The sequence below is a fragment of the Zingiber officinale genome, chromosome 10B, assembly GCF_018446385.1.
Source record: "Zingiber officinale cultivar Zhangliang chromosome 10B, Zo_v1.1, whole genome shotgun sequence".
Classification (NCBI taxonomy): Eukaryota; Viridiplantae; Streptophyta; class Magnoliopsida; order Zingiberales; family Zingiberaceae; genus Zingiber; species Zingiber officinale.
The window spans coordinates 75356140-75367334 of record NC_056005.1 but is presented as its reverse complement, the minus strand read 5'-3'; the positions used below and the strand labels follow the sequence as shown (position 1 = coordinate 75367334).

The 11195-nt window shown below is 39.8% G+C and overlaps 1 pseudogene; it reads right to left on the bottom strand.

Moving 5' to 3' along the window:
* Window positions 1-7619: 7619 nt before the first annotated feature.
* On the bottom strand, window positions 7620-10580 carry LOC122030236 (annotated as a pseudogene).
* Window positions 10581-11195: the final 615 nt, after the last annotated feature.

Here is an 11195-nt window from a genome sequence, read left to right as displayed (position 1 = left end):
AAAGGGCAATTAGATGGAGATTAGATTTATATGATGGACCAAGAGGATTAGGTTCATGTGATGAACCAAATTGGATTAAGAGTAACCCAAATTAAACTAATTGAGTTGGACTCAATTTGATTCATTTGTCGAATGAGTGTAATTTAGACTATGATTCATTGAGTCAATTTAAACCAATGAATAGAGATTCATTAAATTAAATTGATTTGAGTCAAAGGGTAGATTTGATCTACCATGGGAGATAAGAGGTCAAGTTTGACTTGAGAGGAAAGATGAAGGGTCAAGTTTGACTTGACCAAATGCCACTTCATTATGACTTGGCATGGGCTGGCCAATGATGATGTTCCACATCATCAAGGCTACATCATTGCGTGCCACCTCATGAGGAAGACCAAGAGCCATGACTCTTGGTATTACTTGGAGGTATAAAATGCTCTAATAAGTGGACGGCCACATATGGGTGAAGCAAGGGTGTGATTATTCATGGTCTCTTCTTCTTCCTCTCTTCTTTTCTCTCCTTCTCCTCCATTGCCGAGACCTCTTAAGAGTGCTAGCACACTCTAAGTGGTTCTCTCCACCTTTTGTCCGTGTGGATACGTGTAGAGGAGTGTACACTTGACACTCTACGAGATCCGGCAACCATTTGGACGAGCGGGATAAGCGAAGGGCATCGCTACAAGGGTAATACTTCCTTTTCATGTAGATCTAAGGTAGATCTAGTGTAGACAAACATGTACATGAATATTTTATTTATCAATCTTCGCACAGATCCGTGGCTAGCTTCGAGGTTTCCGCAACACAAAAAGTGATTTCTGTGGCTCGAAATTGCTAACAATGGGCTCACCCAACTTCCTAATTGCCAATCGATGAATTTTCTTGAAATGTTGGATGCTTTTGGACATCTTGATTCCGATTGATGTATTGAGTAGTCTTGATCAACTGATATATCTATATGTTGGTACCCCAAGGTAGTTTTGATGTGATCAAACAGGTTAGGTTAGGTTAGATCCTATTATGTTTAACCTTGTATCTAAGTGTGCAGAAACTTAGGAGCATAAGAAGTTGAGCGAAAGACGCAGCTAGCAAGAAGGACGGCACAGGAGAGAGCCGACGGGGTCGGTGCGTCTGATGGACTAGGTGCTGCGGAAGAGTACCCCGACGGATGAGAAGGGAGCGTGTAGTGTTTCCGATGGATGAGAAGCCGGAGTGAAAGATTTCTCGAGGAACAAAAGACGCAGCTGTCCGAGGGACGAAAAGCTATGGAATGCTAGCAGACGAGAAGGAAGCAAGCAGCGATTTCGAGGGACGAGAAGTCAGAGCGGAAGTTTGCTCGAGAAGGTCGAAAGTTAGGTTCGGATAAACCCTATTCCGGATGGCCAAAATTACCCAAGTGAATGGAGCCGGAGCAAACGACTCGGACCGAAGCAAGAGAAGCCAAAGCTAGAGGCCCGGAGTGAAAGTCAACAAAATGTAGACTTTCAACCTTCGGGGTGCCCAAACCAGTCTGGGGCACCCAGACTCCGGGCGCCTAGAATTCCACCTTATGAGAGTTCTACCTGCCCAGGATGTTGACAGAATTGACAATTACGAGAATACAAAAGAACTCTGGAAAAAGTTCTTAAAGCTCTACGAAGAACCAAATGTAGCCAAATCCAACTCCTCGATGAACTCCGAGTGATTATTAGAAGCAAAAAATGAGGAAATTGCTAAAACTGCTGAAGAAGAAAGTTCTTCAGAAATTAGCATTGAGAATATCAATGAAGGGGGAGAAATGTCAGAGGAAAGCAGCTCTACAGGAGGAGCATCAGAAGTTGACAAGGTAAGTCAGGTACGGTCTCTATCTCCTGACCAATTGTTTAATTTGATAAAAATGTTGTCAAAAGATTCTTTTAAATCAGAAACAAAAAATAAAAAATTATTAACAGAGAATAATGAGCTAAAAGGAACTCTAGCAATAACTTATCGATTAGAGGATTTTGACAAACTAAAAATAGAAAATGAAAGATTAAAGGAACATACACAAACTTTAAAAGTTTCTGCATGTTCAAAATTCTATGCTTCGAATTTTAGAAATTATTATAGACTAAAATGGAAATTTAAAAATCATAATGGGAAAATTAGAAAATTGTCAAAAACCTAAAAATTTTCTTGTTAATCCGGTAGAAAGAAATCTATTTTGGATTCTAAGATCATGCTTGTATTTTTTGCAATTGAATTTTTTTAAAACCTACAAAATTCCTTTTGAGTTTAATTATTATTTAAATTAATTTGATCACAATTTTTTTAAGAAAGAGGAATTCAATATTCATCTATAGGAAAATTTCAATATTTGAATTTTGTTATTCAAAATTTTTAAGAGTTATCCCTGCTAATTAAGAAAACTTTTCTAAAAAGCTTTTGAGTTATTTATCTAAATATAATTTTTTTAAGAATTTTTAAATTATAAATCTTGAAAATATATTTTCTTTTGTCAAAATGCATGCTCTATACATTTTTAAGAAAATATTTCAAGATTTCTAAAATTATTTTAAGGCTTTCAATTTTGATTTTTTCCCCTTAGACTTGTGTTTAAGATTCTCAAATTTTTTTAAGTCATTTTAACCTTATAAATTCAGAATTTTGTTTGTTAAATGACTTAAAATTCTTGACAAGTTACCATTAGACTTTTGAAGTACCCCACTTTTTTATGTGATCAAAGGAGGAGAAGGGAAGATTAAGTATAGAGGGAGGTATTTTAAATTTTTTCAATTTTTGCACTTTATTACAAATTTTATTGCTTTTACTTTATGTTGGTTTACCCTAACTTAACTTAGGTTTCTCACATTAAAAAGGGAGAGATTGTTGATACCTTAAGGTAGTTTTGATGTGATCAAACAAATTAAGTTAGGTCATGTTGTGTTTAACCCTGTGTCTAAGTGTGCAGGAACTTAGGAGCACAGGAAGTTGAGCGAAAGACGCAGTTAGCGAGAAGGACAGCACAGGAGAGAGTCGACGGGCTCGGTGTGTCTGAGGGACGAGGTGCTGCGGAAGAGTATCCCGGCGGACGAGAAGGGAGTGTGCGGTGTTTCCGAGGGACAAGAAGTTAGAGCCAAAGATTGCTCGAGGAGCAAAAGATGCAGCTGTCCGAGGGACGAAAAGCTATGGAAGAGTACGCTGGAGAACGAGAAGGAAGCAAGTAGCGATTTCGAGGGACGAGAAGCCGGAGCGGAAGTTTGCTCGAGAAGGCTGGATGTTGGGTTCGGGTGAGCCTTATTCTGGATGGCCAAAAATCACCCAAACGAGCAAAGCCGGAGCAAAAGACCTGGACCGAAGCAAGCGGAGCGGAAGCTGGAGACTTGGAGAGAAAGTCAACAAAATGTTGACTTTCAACCTTTGAGGCGCCCGGACCAGGTCGGGGCGCCCGGAGCCCTTCTAGGCGCCCGAAACCCGATTTTTATCCAAATCGTGTTGCGTTCTTCGGGCCGCGAAAACCGCTTTTCGCATCGCGGAAACCCCGAATCACCCAAGGCCAACGGATCCGTGCAAGGAAAAATCGAACGAAAATACGAGTACGAGTTTCAAAGACTCTAGATCTACACTAGATGAGAGTTATACCTTCGAAGCGTGCCCTTTCGCGTTCCCGCTCATCCAAGGAATTGCCGGATCTCAAGACCGTCAAGCGTCGGTCCTCTAGAAGTATCCACACGGACACGTAGGTGGAGAAAACCTTACACAAAGGTGTGCTAGCACCTTGGTAAGATTCGGCCAAGCAAGGAGGAGAGGGAGAGGGAGAGCATGAGGAAGAAGAAGGAGTAAATGAGGAGTTCAATCAAAAATTCATTTTCATTCCCCTCACTAAAGTGGCCGGCCACATTTGGTTGTGTAACCCCCATTTCCACTTAATTACAATTAAGTGGAGGCCATTAAGAGGTGTCTTGTAACTCCCATGAGGTGGCACACCATGAAGATGTGGACCATTACCATTGGTCCACCTCTTGCCACCTCACTAATGATGTGGCAAATGAGTAACCTACACTCATTTAATGTGGCCGGCCACATTAAATGCAATGGAGGCTTGTAACCTCCATGAGGTGGCAAACAATGATGATGTGGAGCAACAACATTGGTCCACATCTCGCCACCTCACTCATGATGTGGCAAAGAGTCAAGTCAAACTTGATTCTACCTCTTCCTCTCTAGTCAAGTCAAACTTGACTCAATCTCTCTCATGGTTGATCTAATCTAACCATTTGATTCAAGCCAACTTAATATAATGAATCTAATTCATTAAATTAAATTGATCTAATGAGTCATAATCTAAATTAGACTCATTAAATACATGAATCAACTTGAGTCTAACTCAATTAGCCCAATTTGGATTACTCTTAATCCAATTTGATTCATCAAATGAATCTAATCCTCTTAGTTCATCATATGAACCAAATCTCCATCTAAATGTCCTAAGTGTGTGACCCTATAGGTTCTTGTAACGTTGGCAATGCCCTAAACCCATTTAGGAGTATAAGTAATGAGCGGTATCTAGCAACACATCATTATTATCCAAGTTACAAGAATGTCGAGATCCGACATCACCTTGTGACTACTAATTGTGACTCCTCACAATATATGACATTGTCCTTCTATCCTAGACATCTAGATTGATCAATATGAGGCATAGACTGTGTCATCCTCTAATCAATCTAAATCTTGAACTCCAAGTAGACTCACTCGATCAAATGAGCTCAACATCTAATGTTGACTCATTTGGGCATGGTCATGCACTTAGTGGTCTCACTCTATCAAGAATACCAATGTCGCTCCCATCATATGGGAGGGATAGATCCCATCTACATCACTCACATCCCTCTACATAATTAGTTATATACCCAGTAATCGCCTTTATAGTCCACCCAGTTACGGATGACGTTTGACGAAACCAAAGTACATAACTCCTTATGTAGGGATCCATGGTGACTTCAGGTCTAAGGACTAATAGTCATACTAATAGCCACATGAGAAAGTATATAACACTCATATAACGATCCATGATACTTTCTCATGGCGGGTCATTCAGTATACATTCTCCAATGTATACCCATGTGTCAGCTTGATATCTCTATATCCATGACTTGTGAGATCAAGTCATCGAGCTGACCTACATGCTAGTCTTATTGCATTAACATTGTCCCTGAATGTTAATACTCGACTAGGAATGATTTAGAGTAGTGTTCCCTATATCATCTCACTATCGATTCAACTAATCGATTGATATAGGTATGAACCTTATACTCAAGGACGCTACTATACTTAGTCTATTTGGCACTAATACAAATAAGTATAATAACCAAACAAATACCTTTATTAATATACAAGAATATGATACAATGAGTCCATACAATCATCAAATGATTGACTCTAGGGCTCTAACTAACAAATCGATGTGGCTTTTGACTGTTGCGTCGGAGATAGATTTCTATCCCATTCCAGGTGTCTAAAATGCTTCTAGGCGCCCCGAGCAGGGCTATATAAACAACCCTGTTCCCAGAAGCTATGAACAACAAGAAACTGTGAAACAACACTTGTACGCTTTTAATTTTCTATTTAGCTTTCTGATTCTGTACGTTCATTGCTGTAAGAGCCTTCTCCGTCCAGAGAAAATTTTTAGTGCGCTTTTTCATCTGTCTTGGATTAACAATCTCCCTGGTTATAAGCAAATAAATCCTCTGAGTCTAGACTTTCTAATTCATTATTTCTTTCTATATTTATATAAGTATTTTAATTAAATTATAAGTTCAAAAAAGATCTCCAGTCACCCAGGGTCATAACACTGTGCCAAAAGGGACTAGTTGGATGGGTTACCAGCATGGTTTCATATATTGTTAGAAAACTGCATTGATCCTAACATTGCTACAATCTGCATGCTTATGTCAGTTTACCAAAAGAAGACTTGTCTTCCTCATCCTGAATTCGCATTTTGTCGCATGGGAAGGTTGAAATTGAAATGCATCAAAGCATACTCAGCTATGATCACCATTTTTATTCGCCATGGGTTGTACCATAAATCAGAAGATATCATCAGAGTGATGAACAGAGATGAAGTGCATCTGGATATGGAGAATTGTGCTGAAGACCATGCCTAAAGCTGGGATGTCTCCCATTATTGTTGCATATTATACCTTGATCACTGGGTATTAATAACTGAAAATATCATGTACTCCACCAATGAAATAAGTTCACACTCATAATTCTTAACAGCTCTACTTGGTGAACAATGACCAAGGACAGTGAGGAACTTGGGCAAGTATTCTCCATGCTTACCAGGTTCAGTGTTTGCTCATGCAAAAAATCAATTTCAATCCGTGATCCTTAATGCTTCAGAATAACAGTCAAGAATATAGACACCTTCACCAAAGCTAAGACATTGCATGACAAAATACAAATACTAAGAAACTGCATATGACACAATGTTTCGTTGCGCTCACATTGCTGCCTAACCAACTGGTGGGTAAACTTATTGGAGTACATGTGGTAGTGTTACAGGTATAAATGTGTGGGGGATGTAACTTGATTTTCTACATGTACAGGTATCATAGCTGCTATAGAGAATCCTGAGAGGAGTTTCCACATGTTGATTGGGTACCTACTTGTCCATAGTGAATAATTAAGTGCATAGACGATAGATAGGAAAGAAAGAAACCAATCACAGAAAAAGAAAAAGCTGTCAAAGGTTAACTGAAAATTTACTAATAGACAAGTCTGTGGCAGTCTCTTTGTATGTGTTGTCCTAAAAGAGCTCTTAATGATTATTAATTTGCCCAGATCAAAAGTTAAAATTGTACATGAGGATCCTATAGAAAAACATCTTAAATTCAAAGAATGGTCTATACATTTCTCTAGACAATAGCTAAAGGCTCTAATACTACCCCAAGATTTATACCTAGCACCTGATTAGTCTTGATCTACTTGACTTTTTATCATCTATGTTCATTCCCCTAGGATTTTCATCAAGTATCTAGTCACCCTTGACATACTTAGACTTTTCACTACTCACAAGGCGCCTTCTCAACCATGAACTCTGATATAACTTGATAAAACCAAAAGAATTCATATATCTCCACAATGATATGATTTACATTGTACCTAAGTCCTCATAGATTTATTTTTGGACTCTTTCCAAAAGTACTTATTTCAATAAAGATATCTTTTATTTTTTAAACTCATGATATTTTTTTCAATATTTTCAATATGAAACTTTGATTGTATTCTCAACAAGCATATGAGATTTGTCACTTGTGACCTCGCACAAGGGGCTATCGTTTGAAATCATGCACGTGGAGTCGTCGCTTGTAACCTTGTGAAGTCTGCTATTTATGGCTGACGATCGCACAATCATTACCAATGGTCGTGCGAGACAACCTCACGCATGGGGTCGTTGCCTTTAGCCACGCAAGGCGTGTTCGCATGAGTATAGAAAAATTAGGTTGTTACTCTTTGCGTGGAGGATAAAAGGAGAAAGTTGGTTTTTATCTCATTTGGACAGATAAAAATTATTAAAAAATGATCTACAAACCGATTGTTAAATCTATCTATTAAGTAAACATGGAAAAGAAATATAATTCATCTGTTTTTTGCAAAGTAAATAGGGATAAATTTTTTTTCATAATTTTTATTTCCATCCTCCTAAATAAATAGTCGCTTATATTTAAGAGTAAAGGGAGGTACAATAAGTAATCATAAATTATACAACTGGCACTCAAGCACTTGAATGTCATCCTATTTGTTGACACCACATAATGCACTTAATTTCAAATCAACACCGGCCTTTCTTACGAGTAGAACTTGTAAGTCTTGGCATTTACGATGATCTCTCGCAATCCACCAATAGGAGCCAAGATCATAAGCAGGACCCCGAGAATTATGCAGATCTGAGGGGTAAAAAAAGCGAAACAAATTAATATTCATCTTCGTTATTAATTCTGATAGCCATTCTAATATTCAACGAAGAGATGTTCTTGACTTGCTTACCCAATTAGTGATCCAAGATAAGCTAAACCTTCTGGGTTTGTAAATAGCAAGCCACATGATGCAAGGAAGCTGGAATCATAATGGCAATATCAAATGGTTTGTTACAATGTGAACTGTAATTAAGGTAAGTGTGTGGAGCACTCACGAAGTATGTGGTCGGGGCGAACGCGAAGCCGCCGAAGAAAGAGAGTAGGCCGCCGAAGAAGGGGAAGGTCATGCCGATGAACATGGTGAATGCTGCAGTAGTTCACAGACCAAGGAATTTAGCTCTGCTCGACGATTTACTGAATGGAATTGTTAAGTGTGAGTGAGGAAATCAATGGAGCAGGGAGGCTTACCGACATAAGCACTTCGTGTTATCAGGCGAAGAGTTAGGCCAGGAGGAAAGCGAAGCCCTTTGACCAGATAGCTCTCCATCATGTCGAACACAGGCATCGCGTAGATCTGCAGGGGCGAGCAAGGGTCATACGTGACGAATCGAGGACAATAAATTTGGAATGATGATCGATTCAGGGGAAATTTATAATATAAATCATGTCGATCACCTGATAGCTTCCGATAACGTGGACGACGTGGTGCAATCAACCAGCGCGGCCTGTTTAGAGAGATAAGGATGTTGTCCTCGACATCGTTGCCGAAGGCCCAGTAGCCGACGAAAGCCACAGGGAAGTAGCAGAGGGCGACGACGATGTAGGCGACGATCACACCCTTCCACATCGGCTTCTTGGAAGGCTTCTCGGGAGTGGAAGGAATGGTGGCTTGGATTTCCAGCACCACGTTATGGCCGGCGTACGCGAAGGCCACATCTCCCAGCGCCGCCAGGAAGCTCAGCACAGTCCCTCCTTGTGTATGAGATTTGTAACCGTATTCCACATTCTCCTGCTTCCCCCTGTCCACCGAAGCCCCCCATGCAATGGTAGAATAACTAGAATGGATCAAGGAGTTAGTCAATCCTTTTGTTTTTGATCGATCGTGAAGTAATTTGATCGAGTACGTACCTGAGAGACATGACAGCAGCGGCCAGAGAGACGCCAGAAATAGAGTTGAAGTTGGGTAGCTGCGAGAGGACAAAGTGCACAGAGGCGAAGATCATGATGAAAAAGGTTAGCTTGATTTGCTTGCAGTCAGGGCAGATGACGTCGTGGAACTTCTTGAGGGATCTGCCGCCGGTGACCATGTAGACGATGCAGACGCCGACTTCCACAATCAGCTGCTGGGGAACGACGATGTAAAGGCCTAGCTTCTCGCCGAAAGCATATTGTCCCAACTCGTGGTACCGATCGAATCGCTTCCCGGGAACCATCTCGTGCATCTCCACCATTTGCCACAAGGTGTACAGGGTCACGATCCATGAAATGACCATCACGGCGATCCCAGGCCCCCTGCGATATGGTCCTCAATTTGAGAAGAAAAGAAGTAGAAAAATAATTCAGCAATTGCGTTTGAGGACTGCGTACCATCCGAGTTCGGACATGGCGTAAGGCAAACTGAGGACGCCAGCTCCGACCATGGCAGTGACATTGTGGAAGGCGGAGTACCACCACTTGGCGTTGCGGGAGGATGTGATGGGAAGCCACTCGTCGATCGCCTTCTCCCTCTCCTTCTCCTTCTCGCTCTGCAATTGACCAGAAACCATTTGATTTATGAAACCAATCTCTCAATCTCAGCTCCTAATTCAACAACACATTAATTATATTTATTCGATCTTAAACAAACTTAACTAGAAATTTGTTTTATATTCTCGATTCCATAGACCCGTGTCCCATCACAGGTTTGGATACAGAATCGGAGTCATCGCGTGAGAATATTTTAAACTTCTTCACGTATCGATCTGTCTTGCCGGCGTCGCCTGATCACAAGGTTCGTGCCATTTTTTTTTTTTAAAAAAAGAAAATTGGCCAGAAAAGCCAGATTCAACACGTCTGGTTGACCATAAAAAAATGATCGATCGATCGATCGGCAAGTTTCCCCAGTTGGCATACAGGAAGAAGATGAACACATTAAGACTCAACCCTTTCTTAATGCATCCTGGAAAACTGCAACCTACTCAACGATCGATCCGTCAACTACGGCGAGATATGGGAGCAATTTGTTTCCAACTAATCCAAGAAAATGGAACACCAAATCGACCGATGACGTCCACAAGGTTGAATTTGTTTTTGTCATTATAAACGTTTCCCACAGGTTTGAAAAAACTGGCATCAGTAGTTTTTGATACCACTCGTTCTTGTGGACACTGACAACAAGCTGAAAATTAGCTTACCTTTAGACACCGAGCTAAATTTAGTTTCTGAGCTATTATCATTTTAAAAGCCAAATCATCTCTGCTAATGAATTCAAGTGTTCTTGATGTGAAACTGATATTACTGAGAATACTGTAATAGATCTGGATACAGTTGATGAGGATGATAAGAAAAGAAGGAAGCTATTCTACTGATAAATTTACAAAGTAGAAATATAGATTATTATTACCTGATTTTGTTTACTGTCGTAGTTCTCAGGGGGTGATTGACCTTGAGTTCCCATGCTGAGCCTTTTCTATCTTCTTCCTGGAAGGAACGATTTCCCAAAGGATCCAAAAGGATGACTACCTGCACTCCGGAGACACGAATATGCGTGGAAAGAATGAAGAGGAGAGGGATATGCACTAGAGGAAGAGGAAGGGATGCATTAAATAGACTTTTCTGATATGCACAATACTATCTCTTTGTTTGGGTTGACTCAAACGAGTCTACAAGTTTTTTTTTTATATGTTGAGAGAAATAACATTTATTTTTTGCCCAGCTTTTGTGTACTTGTGGCCAAGAACCACAAAAGAAGATGTGAACTAAATCAAGATGTACACACTTGGTTAGGAGAGAGTTAGGTCTGTTTAGCACGTAGGACTGTAAACTAAAACACCTATTTTTAAAAATATTTTATTTCCTTTGAGTTAATTGTAAGGCTTCCATGATCAATATTTTTGTAACTTGTGATAATTTAAGTAGAGTGGAATTGAATAAAACAACTCTACGAAACTTATCGAAGCTCGACATGAAAGCCATAAATAGAAGGGTGAGGGGAGCGTGACCACCAACTATTAAGCAACTAAATGTTTCCATTCTATAACGACTTCACTTCTCCATTTTTAATTGTTTTATTATTATTATTATTATTATTATTATTATTATTATTATTTATGTATATAATTT